The sequence below is a fragment of the Onychomys torridus genome, chromosome 3 (assembly GCF_903995425.1).
Source record: "Onychomys torridus chromosome 3, mOncTor1.1, whole genome shotgun sequence".
Lineage (NCBI taxonomy): Eukaryota > Metazoa > Chordata > Mammalia > Rodentia > Cricetidae > Onychomys > Onychomys torridus.
Genome location: NC_050445.1, coordinates 104,345,348 through 104,362,972, shown reverse-complemented (window position 1 = coordinate 104,362,972; position 17,625 = coordinate 104,345,348). Strand labels below are relative to the sequence as shown.

The window sequence follows — 17,625 nt, the reverse complement described above, 5'->3', positions numbered from 1 at the left end:
TCTGCCACGTTTTAATTTTTTTAATGTTAGGAGAATAAATTCAATAAATACTTTTTTAACACTAAAAAGAAAAAGAGAAGTTTGTCTCATCCACTTCTGCTCAGCTGAGCACAGTGCCTAGAGTACAGGAGATGCTTGACAAATGCTGACATGAAATAAGTACTCTTGTCTTCACTGAAGGCCCATGCGTAGATGACACACAGTAAGACATCACTCAAGGTCTGTGTGCAGATGACACACAGTAAGACAAATTCCATCAGAAACCCCAAATAACAAATGTTGCCTGAGCTGTTCAGACAGGAAATGGGCTGCTCATGTCTCCCACTAGTGGAAGCATTGGAGCATCGCTTTGAGGATCATTTGTCAAATGATGCTGCTCAGGAGATACTGCGCCAGAAACACCAGGGGCCTTAAAGCTGTTCCTGAAAGCAGCTAGGAAGTAAACATTTTAGAAACTGCAAGCCACAAATAGTTTCTGTCATATATTATTCTCCCTTGTTACACCCTTTAAAGATGTCAAAACCGGGATTGGAGAAAGGGCTCAGTGGTGGGAACACTTGCCGATTCCACCTAAAAACCTGAGTGTGGTCACACACAGCTGTAACCCCAGCACTAGGTGGCAGCAGGTGGATCCTGGAAGCTCACGGGCGAGTCAGCAAAACTAGAGACTTCTCCCATGTCTTTTCCACAGGCTGCCAGTGGAAGGTGTGGCCCAGATGAAAAGTGGACCTGCCCATTCCAGTGATTTAATTAAGAAAAAGTTAAAAAAAAAAAAAAAAAAAAGAAAAAACTGGTTTATTTTGGTTTTAATCATGCTTTGTTTTTATGCTTTACAGAGACTGAAATTTCTGCCAAAATATTTTACAAGGCATTAGAGGAGCTGGGTGGTGGTGGCCACACACCTTTGATCCAGCACTCGTGAGTTCCAGGACAGCCAGAGGCTGCACAGATAAACCCTGTCTTGAAACAACGATAACAAAACAATAACAACAAAGCATCCAGGGCGGCTGCTGAAGGCCAAGGTAGGAATCAAAGGCCACAATAGGTCTAGGATGTGACCTTGTGATACTGGGCATACTAGGCAGGGGAGTGTCTGTGCATAGCAAGGGTTCTGTGCATAGCAAGGGCTGGCTGTGAATGTTCTATGAAGACTAAGCTGTCCCCTGAACTCACAATCCCCACCTTAATCTTCTGAGTGCTGGAAGTACAGGCATGTGCCACCATGCCCAGCTCCCTGTAAACATATCTTTATGATCAGATAAATACAGTTTATGCAGAACTCTCACCCAGTTCTCAGCATTAGAGGAAGCACATTTAAATTTTATTGAGACTTGGTAACACCTTAGAAAGGCTGAATCTGCAGGACTCCAGGTCCTCAGAAGCACAATATCATATCTTATCACCACACTTCCACATCTTGGGGATTTACTCATACTTTCTCCTGGTCCCTGCCACTGCCTGTCAACTCCTCCACTCTCAGCTCATGTCCCTGCCTCCCTACAGCTCAGACTTGATGTTCAAGAATAGGCAAGCTGCCTACTACGCCCTAATGTCTGCTTTCAGCTGCTGCACCAAAGCTCTCCCTGTCAGAGGACTGCTCCTTCTTCTCTCCAACACTCACCTATGAGACAAGCAAGCATAGGGGATAGTTTAGTAACCTGGGACTTCACTTGGTATAAGCTATACACACTGGTCTCTTCTAACAATGCACCTGGAAGCCTGAGACATTTATCTGCCTCTACTATGCATACATACACATACCTCTTTGAACCTGTTAGCAACCTAGGACCCCAACCTGCATCTGCCTACTCATACACACTACTCCTCCCCAACAATTGAATGGGTTTCTCCTTCCCTTGACAGTGGTCAAATTCAGACAGATTCCAGTTAATCCTGCTCTCTTTGTGTCCAGGTATAAGAACCAGTTTGGGTATAATAAAGCAAAACTGCATCCTCAGGTGAATTTTTAGGGACAACTGATAGACAATTACACGGTTGGGCTTGCCCGGCGGACCGCCTAACTATTTCCGGTGTAGAATAGCCATCTCCGGGTCAGACATCTCGCGGGACCGGGACTCTGTGGCCTTACGTGGTTGCGTAAAGCGCGCGCGCAGCCATGTAATCTACACGCATGCGTGGAGTACCCACAGGAGTCCCTGTACGCATGCGCGGCCCAACCTTTAAAAAGCCGGCGCCATTTGCGCGAGGCTCTCAGTCTCTCTCTGTCTCTCTCTCCCCACGTGTGTTTCACCCAGGCCTGTCACCTCTATCCTCTTTAATAAAACTCTCCAGTGGTTCTGTCGTGTTCGGGACGTGTTCCTAGCGCTGCATAACTACTAACAACAACCCCCTATCTACCATCTTATACCTGTGCAGAATTGGAGTGCATATAACTAAAATCAGATACAGGGAAGGACATATGCAGCAGAAAGAGTATTACATGATCTAATCTATCAATACAGAGAACTACCCAAAATACGAAGCCCCTTAGCAACAGCCCCTCCTTCTTTAGAGAATGTAGGCAGGGGCTCTAGAGTATCTTCATGCATGTGGCTTGCTGTCTTGCAGTATACTCTGAACTGTTTTATCACTTTGATTTGAATAAAGTTTCCTCACTACCTTGTCATCTGTATGGACTTTATTTTATTCTTGAGTAAGAGGCCAAGAACCTAGAAACACTCAGCACACAGTGTCACCTGTGACACTGACTGCCTAGCATCCTGAAGCCAGCTTGGGGCTTCTGTGTGCTTGAAAGCCTTCCCAATGCTCCTCACAGGTTTCTCACCAGCAACAGGCCAGTACTGCTGTTCTAAGCTAGCTCTGCATTGGGTGCCATGTCCCCTCTTGGCTTGCCCAACCTTTGCCTCCACCCACTCAATTGTAAATTCCCAAAGTGCAGGTCATGGGTCATGCTCACCCGCTACCTCCATCACCAGTCCTTCGGGCTGGAGAGATGGCTCAGAGGTTAAGAGCACTGAATACTCTTCCAGAGGTCCTGAGTTCAATTCCCAGAACCCACATGGTGGCTCACAACCATCTGCAATGAGATCTGGCGCCCTCTTCTGTATACATAATAAATAAATAAATCTTAAAAAAAAAAAAAAAAGGAAGAAAAATGGCTCTCAGTGTCATGAGGGGCTGGTGAGAAGGTTCAGTGGGTAGACACTTGCCACCAAACCTGACAACATGAGCTGAATCCCTAGGACCCACAGGGTGAAAGGAGAGAACCAACTCCTTCATTTGTTCTCTAACCTCCACATGAGTGCCATGGCATGCACATGCCCATGCACACACACACACACACACACACACACACACACACACACACACAGAGAGAGAGAGAGAGAGACAGAGACAGAGACAGAGACAGAGATAGGCAGAGAGAGAGAGAGTGAGAGACCAACCCTGAATGGAGTTTCTAGGAGAGAGATCAACAGGGTCTTCTGGCAATATTTCTGCAAAAGATAATACTGAGAAGACCCATTTTAACACCTGGACACACAGCTTTATTCTACAGCAGGAAAACTCCATCAACAAGATACTTTAAGTCTAAGTCAACTCCAGAGTAAGGGCAAGTAGGTGGCTGAGAAAGGGCATGAGGAAGCCTTCCAGGAAGCCAGAAGATTCTAGAGCATGAGCTGGCTTGCTCATGATGTAAGGGTTTTGTCCTTAATTATGTCATCATCCTGGGATGCCGGCCAGCCTCAAAAGCAGGCAGGCCCTCTGTGCCCCCCTCCTTCTCTCTTTCTGCCCTCTGCTCGGTCTCTGTCTCTCTGTCTCTCTCTCTTCCTCTCTCTCCCTCTCTCCCAATAAAGCTCTAGAAAGGTAACCATGGATTGTCAGCATGGCTGCCGCAGGTGGTGGCCAGCCACCAGCAACGCTGCTTTAACCAATATTTGGTGCTGTTCAGACTCGATATACCAACCGAGGACCTGCTGACTGCTGCCACTTGCCGCCTCATCCCCCGTTCAGGGAGACCACACGCGTGCGCGTGCGTGTCCCTGGCCTCAGCTGGACCCCTATACATCTACCCTGCTACTGCCATGATTCTTCACAGTGAGTCTGCCGTTCTCGCGGCTCTAGTCTGAGCTATATTCTTTTCAACAGACACCCCGGGGGTTGTCCTCGGGCTGTGCTGGCAATGGCAGGCACATTTTTGCTCCTGATGAGGAGAAAAATATCATCTCTGGTCTACCAGGTAGACCAACTGAAGTGCAGTCGAGCTCTCCCCTCCCTTGACGAAGAGGATGGCGGACTTGAGCTGAATTTTAGATCTTTCTCCACTCTGGGGATGCCCGAGTTGAAGTCTGATCCCAGTTTGTTATTTTAATTTTTTTACTTTTCATTTTTTTTTTTTTATTTTTCTCTCAGCTACAGCCATGGGACAAAGGGGCAGATACTACCCACTTACATAGGCAGAGGGGGCGGGTACTGGTAAATCTGGCCGCATAACATAGTTGCAGGAACTTCTGCCAGCGAATAGGCAAATAGAAAGCTACTTTATGCCCAAGCTTTCTGCTAAAGGTCTAAACCCTTCTCCTTCCACACTTCTGTGTCTTCCACATGCAACCTTTTCTGTCTGACTTCCGCCGGCAGTGGGTGGGCTCAAATGTGCGGGCTTGGACAGCTTCTAAGACTCTCACCCTAACTCTCCTTAACTCCACCCACTCATTTTCAACTGCCTTAAGAAACACAGACAGGTCTGAAAGCGGCTGAGATCCATACAATTAAGTTTACAGTAGTCAGGATGGCTCCTAAGCCAAAAAATCAGCTTATAGCCTCAGACAAGTCTTCCAAAAGGATCGGTTTACAGTCTGTCTACTGGCAGGTCTTCCAAAAGCTGTCCTTAAGCCACCAATCATCAGGAAAAGAAAAATTCAGGACATGGAGTAAAATCCGTCTCTTATTACCCAAACCTCCCCTACTAAAACTTAAGCATCTGGAGAGCAAGGCTCCTGAACCCACTGGCAAAAGAGTTATCAGTGGCATTTAAGCTGTGCCAGGGAAGAGATAAAAGCCTGAAAAGAAAATTGCCAAGTGCTGGCACTTGCTGACTCCTGAAAGCTGTTGGGTCCCTGTTTTAAGTGAGAAAAAGGCCACGGGCTAGTGAATGCCCTGCCAGGCCATCAACAGCCTTGTTAAAAGTGCTGCCTAGCAAGACAACCAGTCAGCTGACTGCCCCCAGGCGCCAAGACACAGGGGTACACCAAGCTAAGACCTCCAAGACATGGCAGGGAACCCAGAACGCAGCAGAGAAGCGATCCGTTTCTTTCCTTCTGGACACCAGAGCCACTGACTCAGTCCTGGGAGTTTTAGGATGTCACTTCTCCTTTCTATTGTTGGGTACAGAGGACAGCCTTACTTACCTCACCAGATTTAATTGCACTTTCAGAGTTACTTAATAAAAAAAAGATTTCCAACTAAAAAAAGATTTCCAACTAAGATAAGAGCTCATTGTCTCACTTCAAAGTTACTGCCTGTGTTTCTCATGTGCATACAGACAGAGCAATGATCTTTGCCTTGTCCCTAATTCCAAAAAAGTAAATTCTCATGCACCATAAGATTTTCTCTTCCCAGTTCCCTGTTCTAATTCACTGTTCAGGTAATGGTACAGGACCACCACAGAACCGGAGTCCAGAGATCATCAAGTAAAAAACTGTAACAGCTAAAAAGGTATTTACACCCCCAGACCCAAAAGTGTCTGGGTGCTACAAAAAACTTTAATGTAAACATCTATTACTGTGAGATGCTTTTAACAATTGATCACCTGTCTCCTTGATGCCGAACTAGTAAAGGAAACAGGTGCTTTAAAATAATCTGTTTCCGATAAAACTTAACATTTTTCAAAATCCATCTGGACAGGCTGGATCTACCAACATAAAATAATGACTGTTTTCTCTCTAAGCTTTTTTTCTATGTCACCAGCATCTTGTCAGACAAGGTTCCGAGCCACAGCCAAGAGGGATACATGCCTCCAGAACAAACAGACAACAGACAGCATCCCACAACACCTGTCTGCCTCGGAAAACTCCCCTTCTCCATTTCCCCAAGAGCCAACAGATGCCCAAAAAATCATCAGCTGGAAGCAGTTTTTGAGAGGAACGACACCCCTATTCCCATCTACCTGCTTTCTTTTTTTTTTTTTTTTTATAATAAGTGAGAGTCAGGGATGTAAGGGTTTTGTCCTTAATTTCGTCATCATCCTGGGATGCAGGCCAGCCCAAAAAGCGGGTGGGCCCCCTTCTCTTTTCCCTCCGTGCAGTCTCTCTGTCTCTCCCAATAAAGCTCTAAAAAGGTAACCATGGCTAGTGATTCTTCCACCAACCAGCATTCCTCCGTCAGCATGGCCCACTGCAGGCAGTGGCTGGCCATGAGCAGCGCCGATTTAACCAACACATGAGGCATGTACTTTTGTAAAGACACAGTCATGATCATTATGTGGTAGGTTAAATCTAAATAAAAATGAGGAAGGAAACCTTTCATGTTAAGACAAAGCTTCAAGGTGTTGATGGCACACGCCTTTAATCCCAGTACTTAGGAGGCAGAGGCAGGAGGATCTCTGTAGCCTGGGCTACAGAGTGAGTTCCAGGACATCGAGGGCTACAAAGAGAAACCCTGTCTCAAAAACCAAAACCAAAACCAAAACAAAACAAAAAAAAAAAGAAAAGAAAGAAAGAAAGCCAAAGCCAAACCAACTCTACGATGAGCCTCAGAGCCACATTCCCACCCAGGTTACAGATGATGCCTTCCCTGTAACACAGAACCTGCTCTAGATGAGGCCTGTCCTCCGTGAACTAGTGCTTCTGCAGCTCTTCTGGTTCTTTGTGACCAAACATGCTGAAGAAGGAGGTTCTTGGGCTTTGATGTTCATGAAATGAAGAGAAGATGTGTTTGCTGGGCTGTGGTGAGGCTGCCCAGCAGTTGTCTCTCAGTATGGGCCTAATTGGATTGGACACAGCAAGTTGCAGGCCAGTGTAGGATTGTTAGAAATGAAGGAGGCACACTGGTAGGAAATTAGCAGCCAGAGAAAAACAAAAAGGCTCTCTTAGGGAAAGTAGACCCGGAGAAGGAACAGATAAACACACCAGCCTACCCATCCCCCAAATGGTCTCACTATCATTTTTCTTTGTCTTGAGCTTGTTTGCTTGCTTTGAGAGAGCAGGGGAGTTTTTAATGGTTCAGAGAGAAAATGCCAGCAACAGAGTTGGCAGGATGCATTGTGAAAAATCTGGTCTGAAGCCTCCTAGAAGCCTCCAAGTCCACTTGATACTAGCTGAGAAACCTGGATTTCCCATTCTGTAATGTAGGGACAGTTTTCACAACCCAGGATGCCAGGATGCCTTTAAAGATGAAGGGAATGGAAATGTTTGCCCAGGGCTTGGCATCCAGAAGGTACTCAGAGGCATAGCTGTAATCCATTTTCCACTCCCTCTTTGTGCTAGCTAACAGTGATCCACAAACATGGATCCCTCAACTCTGCCCAAGCTGTGCCTGCCTGGGGTCTCTCCCTCAATGGAGCTCAACAGCCACAGCACAGGCTGTTTGGGAAGGGAGCAGCTGCTGCTGAGAACCCCCACAGAAAAGGCAGGAAGGAGGAGCTCCCAGGACCCAGGGCTTTAGCAGGGAAACAGGAAGTGGGGGGCAGAATTCCCAGAAGCTCCCCCACCAGCCAGCATGGTGAACAGAGTGGAAAACCAACAAAGAGACACTGCCTGTCTCAAACAAGGTGGACGGTGAGAACCGACATCTGAGGGTGTCACCTGACCTCCACACTGCTGGTTTCCTCCTTCGCAACAGCCTGCCTCTGCCACCAAAGCACTTAAGTTACGTCATCACCTGTCGCCAGGTGCCTTCCCACCTTCAGTTATGTGACATGTGCGCCCCTTAACAGTGTTCACGAGGCACAGCTCACTCTCTTGCCTCTTGCTCCTTTCTTGCTTCGCTTGCTTCTCTTAGTCCTCTTGTCTCTTCCCTGTTCTCTCAGTCTGTCTGTCTGACTGCCTCTCTTGTCCACACTCCAACATGGCCTTTCACTCTTCCCTTCCCTCAATAAACCTCTTGCACTAACTCTGCACGTGGTATGTCTGCTTAGTGGCATGCCTTGGCAGGGCCCACCAAAAGACACCCATTCCACCTTTCCTTTTTTTGTCATTATACACACCTGCACCCTTATTCACACACACACATTTCTTTTAAAGTTTCAGGGCTGGCACAAATCCTGTGATCTACAATGATGTACTGCCTGCAGGATATGGTAGGGCAATGATGGCACAAAGCTTATGGGAGTAACCAACCAATAAGTGATTTGATTGAAGGCCCAATCCACAAGATGGAACCCATACCTGACATTGTGTGGTGTCAAGAACCAGAGATGAGATAGCCTAGAATCTATGGTAAAACCAAATAATCCTGGTCCACAAACAGACAAACAAACAAACAAAAATACCATTGTGACAAAATAACTCCTAATGATATTCTGCTAGACTCATAGATCAGTGCCTTGCTCGGCCATATCAGAGAAGCTTCCTCCTGCAGCAGATGGGAACAAATAGAGAGACCCACAGACAGACCTTACACAGAGAGTGAGAGACCTTGGGACACTCAGCCCTAAATCATATATCTCCATTGAATTCTTCCCCTCAGAGCTCAGGGTACCCCATGGAAGAGTGTAAGAACCAGAGAGGATGGAAGACACAAAGAAAACAAGGCCCTCTGTGGTGGTTTGAAAGAAAATGGCCCCCAAAGGGAGTGGCACTGTTAGGGGGTGTGGCCTTGTTGGAGTAGCTGTGGTCTCACTGGAGGAAGTGTGTCACTGTGGAGGCAGGCTTTGAGGTCTCATATATGCAAGCCATGCTGAGTGAGACAGTTCATTTCCTATGCAAGATGCAGAACTCTTAGCTACCTCTCCAACACCATGTCTGCCTGCACACTGCCATGTCCCACCATGATGATAATGGACTGAACCTTTGAACTGTAAGTCAGCCCCAATTTAATGTTTTCCTTTATAAGAGTTGCCGTGGTTGCCAGGTGTGGTGGCACATGCCTTTAATCCCAGCACTTGGGAGGCAAAGGCAGGCAGATCTCTGTGAGTTTGAGGCCAGCCTGCGAGTTCCAGGACAGCCAAGGCTGTTATACAGAGAAACCCTGTCTCAAAAAAACAAAAAACAAAAACAAACAAACAAAAAAGTTGCCTTGGTCATGGTGCCTCTTCACAGCAATTGAAACTCTAACATACCCTCTAAATCAACATATGCAAAGCTCATATGAACTCACAGACACTGGAGCAACATGTACAGGGCCTACACAGGTCTGCACCAGGTCCTTAGTGTATATATTATGACTTTCAGTTTAGTGTTTTTACGGGATTCCTGAGTGTGCAAAGTGGTAGTTTCTGATTCTTGTTGCTTCTCTTGGCTCTTTTCCTTCTATTGGTTCTAACTTCCATGTGATAGTTTTTAATCTTATATTTTGTTATATTTTTTAAAAAATAAATGAATGAGTGCATGAAAACCTAACCACTAGGGGAAAGGCTAACAACTTCACTGTCATATATACCTTCTGGGAGAGGGAAAATCAGTCCTCTCCAATGCACTGACACTGGGAATATTAACCACTCCAGGGCAGGCCTCATATCCAGGAGTAGTTGACTTCACATTTTGTGTGCTTTTATTTGGTTACAGTTTGGTGGATTTTGTTTGTTTTTTCTATTTGGATGTTGTTTCATTTTGTGGTTTTGGGTGTTTGTTTTGTTTTTTTTTTAAAGAACTTAAAGTTGGCTGAATATGGATGGGGAGAGGATCTAGAAGGACTTGGGGGAGGGGAAATATGATCAAAATATATTCAAATTTAAAAATTGTTTTAAATAATAAAAATTATATAATTTAAAGAAGCTTCAGGGATGGTGATGTAACTCAGTAGTTGAGCTCCTGCCCAGCCTGTGTGAGGCACTTGATTCAGCCTACAGCACAGGGAAGGAAAATTTTCTAAGAGGACCTGAAACCTAGAGACAAGAACACAGTGCAGTCTGGTACACTGGAGAATGAGAGGAAGGAGGACACAGTTTCACAAGCATCACACGAGCTGCTACTGACTGCAGTACTATGAGGATTCAGAAAATGCACATAGTAGCTGTGTGAGAGGACACAAGACAGATAGCCAAGGGGCTGGAGACTTAATTCAGCCATAGAGCCCTTGCTTAGCAAGCATAGGGTCCTGAGTTCAGTCCCCAACATGGGAGTGATGAGCTAATGCCATCAAAACGTGTTAAAGATGTACAGACTTTCTATTTGTCAGCAAGCATTTTCCCACTCTCTCGCCCCCCCCCCCCATGCATGCGCTATTTCAGGGTTTGGAAGCAGATAGCAATAGACCCACCTTCAGAGCCACCTGTGTTAGGCAAAGCATGCTGGGAACAGCAGCACAACTTAGAAGTGAAGCAAGCATGTAGCAGGTGGCAAAGGTCTGTATGGGTTGGGGTGGGGGGAGAGGCGGAGGGATGGCTAACTGCAATCACTGGGCTAGAGTGTTTCCCAGGGACACCCTTCAGCCAAGGTTTTAAAAACCAGACGAGCACTCTCAGTAGGGACCCAGGGCAGGCTGAGTGGAATGATTTTTTTTTCTTTTGAGCCTCACACTACAAAATGTTGAATTTGTCCGGTTCCCTCTCAATTAAAAGAAAACAGAAAACTGATATACTGTGGTTAGAAAGCAAAGCAAAACAAAATAAAAACAGCCCAACATACGTCTAAATGTTGAGAAATGGGGGCAGCTGGCAGCAGCAGCACCACCACCAATAAGTACTGGATCAGGAAGATGCTCTGGGACTGAGGGGGTGGCTCAGTGGGTAACAGCACTTAGTGAGCAATCAAGAAAACCTGAGTTCGAATCCCCACCTCTCATGTAAGAAGCCAGGAACAGCCATGTGTGCCTGCAACCTGAATGCTATCTGTCTTTCCTGGGAGGAGTTTCAAAAAGAACCATGCTAGTTTCCATGTTCCCACCACTGCCTTCCCAGCACACACGCCTCAGTCCCCAGCCACTCACATGTATCTAACACAGGCATGCTGATGACCAGATTGTGGTGATATTTTGTTTGTGCTCCAACAAATATTGCTCGCCTGAAGATGAGAGGGCAGAGCTAGCCACTAGAGGCCAGGCGGTGGTGGCACACGCCTTTAATCCCAGCATTTGGGATCTCATGCCTTTAATCCCAGCACTTGAGAGGAAGAAACAGGAAGTGATATGGCTGGGTGGAGAGAGGAAGTGAAAAGACAGGGTGGAGACAGGAGCTCGGCCCCTTTCAGTCTGAGGGTTCCTAGAGGTAAGAAGTCTCTCTAGGGGCTGGCAACTCTGCTTCTCTGATCTTCAGGCATTTACCCCTATTATTTGACTCTGGGTTTTTATTAAGACCAATTAGAATTCACAGCACACCAGATCTAGGAATGAATGGACAGCAGGTATGTTGAGGCAAGCAGGAATGGGCCTGGACACCAGGAAGGAGAGGTGCAAGGGCAGCAGCTGGAAACATTCCAGTCACCACAGTAGGCAAAGCCATATCCTAGAGGCCTGATAGGAAAAGGACTTGCATTCCAGCAGAGCTCTGCACTCCAGGAAGAGCTGTGCAGTAGCAAGGGTAGACTGCTAAGATGGACCAAGCAGCAGGAGGCAAGGCAGGAATCTAGGCAAGGCAAGGAGCCACAGAAAAGGGCAGCGAAGAGGACAGTAGGTACGATGGTGTCGGGAGACACCAGGAAGGAGATCTGATGGTTGCCAGGTCTGGGAGAGGAGATGTTTCGAGGGAGGTAATCCAAGAAGACTCTGAGGTTCTTTCTGGAAGACAGAAGATGGCTACACAGTAAAGGATGCCGAAAGGATGACAGAAATGGTAACAAGCTTCCATTTGGACTCAAAGTATGAGGACGACACTCAGGGTAGGAGTGTCCCATGACACAGAGCAGAGGTCCCAGGTCTGTTAGCATGAAGTTGTGGGTGAGAAGGTCAAAGAAGAGGCATAGCCCTGGAGAAAACTGGTATTCAGAACAAAAGAACAGAAAGAGCCCATGGATGCAATTGAGGAAAACGCCCAGGCTGGGAAGCACAGGGCAACACAGCAATGCGCATATGCCAGCAGTTCAGAGATGAAGTGCGAAAGCTGGGGAGTCCAGGCAGCTACTTGGGGGTAGCAGTGTGGTGGGTGCTGGGCACAGGCAGCATGGCAAACAATGAGGATGGGAGGAAGCAGGGCGCTCCTCATTTCTCTCACCAACGCTGTGTGGCAAGAAAGATGGACAACAGTTGATAGAGGGTGTGTCTCTTTTCCACCGGAAGAGAAAGACTGAGGCTACTCAGGGGGGGATGGTTAGTAGAATGGCAAAGAAAATGAACAATGAAACCAGGTCCCAGGGAAAGAAGATGGGACCTCACAGGCAGAGGAATCAGCCTCGTGGTCTGTGAGTTCTCCATGCCTCTCCTGAGCCTCCCTTCTCTTGGGCAGATTCCCTCCCTCCCTTTCAAACAGCCACACTAGGGAGTCAGCCTGGCTTCCAACTGTCTCAAGCCCCCTGCCTCAGTCTCCCCAGTGGTGGTATTACAAACTAGCATCAGCCACCAGATCCCTGCCAACACATTGTCTTTCCTGAAATTAGAATAAAATGCAAAGTGCTGGCTGAAGAAGACTGCACCGGTGAGGAGCCACCCATTGCCTCATCCAGCCTTAATGGAAGAGGAGGTGCCTTGTCTCATTGTAACTTGATATGCCATGGCTGGCTGATATCCATGGGAGGCCCGCCCTTTTCTGAAGAGAAACAGAGGAGGAATGGATGGGGTGTTTCTTTTCTTTCCTTCTTTTCTTTCCTTCCTAACTTCCTTCCTTCCTTCCTTCCTTCCTTCCTTCCTTCCTTCCTTCCTTCCTTCCTCCCTCCCTCCCTCCCTTCCTTTCTCTTTCTTTTTTTAACTCTTTTGGGGGCCTGCCACCCAGCTCCCAAATAAATACATGGAGTCGTATTCATACTTATGAATGCCCGGCCTTAGACAGCTTTTCTTAAATTATCCCATCTACTTTTTGCCTCTGGACTTTTACCTTCCTTTATTCTATATGTCTTTCTTTACTTCTTAACTCCGTGGCTGGCCCCTGGTGTCCTCTCTCCTATTTATTCTCACTACCTGCCAGCCTCCCCTATCCTTTCTCCTGTCTTGCTATTGGTCATTCAGCTCTTTATTACACCAATCAGGTGTTTTAGACAGGCACAGTAACACAGCTTCACAGAGTTAAACAAATGCAACATAAAAGAACGCAACACATCTTTGCATCATTAAACAAATGTTCCACAGCAGGAACAAATGTAACACATCTTCAACTAATATTCCACAACAACAGGGGTTGGGGAGGGGAAGGGGAGGAGGGAGGGGAAACATTGGTTGGGATGTAAAAACAAACCAACCAACCAACCAACCAACCAACCAACCAACCAAAGAGTGAGTGAGGAGCAACAGAGAAGGGAGAAGAGCCTTAGCTGATGGGTGTAACACGGTGAGCTCAGCAAGAGGCAGAGAAGGCAGCTGAGAGGAGGGAGGGGAGGAGACAGGAAACAGACAACAGCTTCTCACAGCCATGCAGGCAGCCTTCAGACCTGCTGGAGACATAAGCCCACAGCCATGCAGGCAGCCTTCAGTCCTGCTGGAGACATAAGCCACAGCCATGCAGACAGCCTTCAGACCTTGCTGGAGACATAAGGCCAAAGTGATGCAGGCAGTCTTTAGTCCTGCTGGAGACATAAGCCCACAGCCATGCAGGCAGCCTTCAGACCCTGCTGGAGACATAAGCCCACAGCCATGCAGGCAGCCTTCAGACCTTGCTGGAGACATAAGCCCACAGCCATGCAGACAGCCTTCAGACCTTGCTAGAGAAATAAGGCCACAGCCATGCAGACAGCCTTCAGACCTTGCTGGAGAAATAAGGCCACAGCCATGCAGACAGCCTTCAGACCCTGCTGGAGACATAAGCTCACAGTCATGCAGGCAGCCTTCAGACCTGCTGGAGACATAAGCCCACAGCTATGCAGGCAGCCTTCAGTCCTGCTGGAGACATAAGAGTGCAACCAGAGGAAGAACATGATGTGTTTACCAGGTCACTAGCAGGGCTTTAGGGAATGCCAAAGAATCTGCACCCTTTCCCCACACAGCTGGACTCTCTGAAGACTTCCTTTCCACACATGCTCCAGTCTGACATGCAGAAGCCAGTTCAAAGTGGGGTGCCTGGGCAAAGAAGGTAGGGAGTACCCCAAATTCTTGAGTTGGACTAAGAGCCAGTGAATAAGACTTGTCCAATGTGCCATGAGCATTGAAATTCCAATTGTCTCTTAATTCAACCAGGACTACACAGTTAGCCTCAGACACTGGGAGAGGGAAGGAAAACCAGAAGATGAGAAATGCATCAGTGGCTTCATTGCTCTGGGGGAAGGGGTAAGACTGAGGCCAACTGACACCAAGTTTAAGCTCAGAGAAGGCAGGCATAATCAGAGACTGTAAGCAAAGAGCTCCCCACCACACATACACTGAGGCTGCTGTCCTTGACACCTGGATCACTGCCACAGAACCCTGACAGGTCCCCAGGTAGGCCTTCCCTGTGCAATGCTGCCAGTTGCTGCCTCAGTGACTTAGAGATGACAACGCATGCCCTCTTTGCTTAATATGCTTCAGTGCCCTGCTTCCCACTCCAACACTTTCAAAATAAAAGCCCATGGCCCACCATACCTAGCACAGCTTGAACTCTTGATTCTTCTATGCCTTAGCTTCCCAAGAGCTGAGATAATGGTAAACACTACCACCTCATTAAAGTGTACAATTTACCGACAATCACCACCATCATGACCACTAAGTGGGGTTATGAGATCCTGTTTCAACTTTAGGGATTACTAGTAAAGGCTGGTGTATACAAGTGAAGCCTGGGCATTCAAATACACCTTTTATTAAGTGCATCCATGAATATTTGTTAAGCATATATAGTATGCCAGACACCTAGAAAGGAATGTTGGGACTTACTAATAAGTGATAAGAAAATCCTTGTATATTAGTAGAGCTCGCTATGGGTAAATAACTAAATGCATTTAGCTACAGAGGGAAGAGGAAGGCAGTCTAGCAGTTTTCAAAGGTATGCAGGTCAACAAGAGCAAGTGTGACTCCAAGAACCGAGAGTTCAATGAGCTGTGGTTGCTGACCACAGTCCTCAGCTCTTCACATGACTTTTTGAGTAAGAACTGGGGGAGGCAAGCTGGAAGCAACAGGAAATCATGAGCTTTCACAAACTGAGGCCAGGAGGCTGATGTGTCATAAGACAAAAAAATGCAGTCTATGGGAAAGGAGAAGCCTGAGACAGAGCTCTGAAGTCTACAGCCACAGACATGTCTGTTCACCAGTTACGTGAGTTAAAATAAATAAATAAATAAAAAGACAAACAACAAAATCTAGCCAATTAGTACATTTGAGAGGAAAGTACATTTGTGACCAGGCTTAAGAATATGGTGATTGGAATAAGAGTGTAGCTCCAAGTTGATACAATACTGCCCAGCATGCAAGAGGCCCAAGGTTCAATTTTCCAGCACCAGATAAACCAGACATAGTGGTACACACCTGTAATCCCAGCACCCAAGGAGGTGGAAGCAGACAAACCTCAAAGGCCAGCCTCTGCTACACTGAATGTTCAAAGCCAGCATGGGCTACATGGCATTCAATCTTAAAAAATGAATTAATTTGTAAAGAAAGATGTCTCCGACTCAGTGGTTACAAGTGTGTACAGCTCTTGCCGGACCTGGATCGGGATTCCAGCACCCAAGTCAGACCCAACTGCCTGTAGCTCCAGTTCTGTAGGGATCTGACATGTCTTGTGTCTGGAGGCTTCTATCGATATCTACATTCATGCAAGCACACACATATACACACACTCGTAATTATAAATATTTTTAAAGAATTAAAATAAGGCTGGGCAGTGGTGGCGCACGCCTTTAACCCCAGCACTCGGGAGGCAGAGCCAGGCGGATCTACAGAGTGAGATCCAGGACAGGCACCAAAACTAAACAGAGAAAGCCTGTCTTGAAAAACAAAACAAACAAAACAAAACAAAACAACATCAACAAAATTCTAAGCCGGGTGGTCGTGGCACACACCTTTAACACCAGCACTCTGGAGGCAGAGCCAGGTGGAAATCTGAGTTCAAGGCCAGCCTGGTCTACAAAACGAGTTCCAGGACAGGCTCCAAAGCTACAGAGAAACCCTGTCTCGAAGAAGAAAAGAAAAATAAATAAAATAAAATACGATTGCACACAGCGACACAGGTTAAATTCGGTCTCAATTTGGAATGTGCTGTCAATTGAACCCGGAGCCCTGGAATGCTGAGGAAACGCTATGGCACTGAACTACACCCCAGGCCCCTTTCCCGGTTTGCGAAAAGGTCTGTGTCAGATTGCCTAGGCTGGTCCTAAATACCAATTCTCTTGGCTCAGCCTCCCTGCAGCTGGGGTCGCTTCTCTAAGCGAATGTACCTGGCTCAGAAACTTTCTGACACGTGCATTTGCCTCACTAGGCTGATTCCTATGGAGTATTAGTTTGTAACCTCTGGACCCTTTAACAGAATGCAGATCCTTTCTTAGAGAAGCCTTAAAGGAAGAACTCTGTCCTCCTCATAAAGCAAGTAACAAGATCAAAGCCCTTCATAGACCAGAGGCACAAGCTCACTCGTGGGCCCGTCCACACACACCGCAAAGGCAAGATCTGACAGAATGAGCTACCAGAGGTGTCTCCCGAACCGGGATCGGAACACTTCCTGCCGGGGAAGGAGGGGATCGAGTATAGACAGGTAAAGAATATTCCAGAACAGCCCCCAAACTAGCCTCAACTTTCCTAAGTGAACCCCGCCAGCCCCGCGCCTGCTCCGCAACCACAACTGACTTACCGCCGCACAACTTCCGGCAACCACAGCTCCAGCCGCGCCGCGCAGCCCAATGACGTAGTAACCCAGCCCACACAAACGCGGAAGCCCGGCGCGCGTGCGCACACGGATAAAAACAAAAAAGTGGTCCCTAGCAGCGCGCTAACGCGGGCGAAACGCTTGAAAGCTACAACCTTGTAAGCCTTGGGCTCTTAAGGAAGATTGCACTTTCCTGCTAGTGGCTACAGAGGACGACAAAATGACTGTCATTATTATCAAATTCCAGCGGGATTCTACAGTGCAGTTGTAGAAACAGATTTGCTTTTATTCTTTGCTTTTTATTTAATTTTATTTTAAAGAAAAGGTCAAACGACATAGCTGTGGCAATCCTGGTCCTGTATACACACACCAGTCTGTCTCGAACTAACAGAGACCCACTTGCCTCTGCTTTCCCCGACCCCAGTGTTGGAACTAAAAGCTTGCACAACCGAGCCTCAGGAAAGGATTGGATTTGCATAGGGAAAGCCCATGACTCTGGAAAACCAATATTATCAAAAATACCCTTCAACCTACATCAGCCAGCAGCTAGAGTGACTATGAAATCACTTCTTAAGAACCTACTATGGGGCCAGGTTGTGATGGTGCACGCCTTTGATCCCATCACTTGGGAGGCAGAGCCAGGCCGATCTCTGTGAGTTCAAGGC

General features: G+C 47.1%; 1 protein-coding gene across 2 annotated transcripts in view; it reads right to left on the bottom strand.

Annotated features, from left to right (window-relative positions):
- Positions 1-16,979, bottom strand: part of Atg7 (autophagy related 7) — a 210,201-nt gene extending 193,222 nt beyond the window's left edge. The window contains exon 1 of one of the 2 annotated variants that reach the window (XM_036180497.1): positions 16,946-16,979. The gene's annotated coding sequence lies outside the window, so the exon portion shown is untranslated. The remainder of the gene's footprint in view (positions 1-16,945) is intronic. The other variant, XM_036180498.1, reaches the window with a different exon arrangement.
- Between the last annotated feature and the right edge of the window lie 646 nt (positions 16,980-17,625).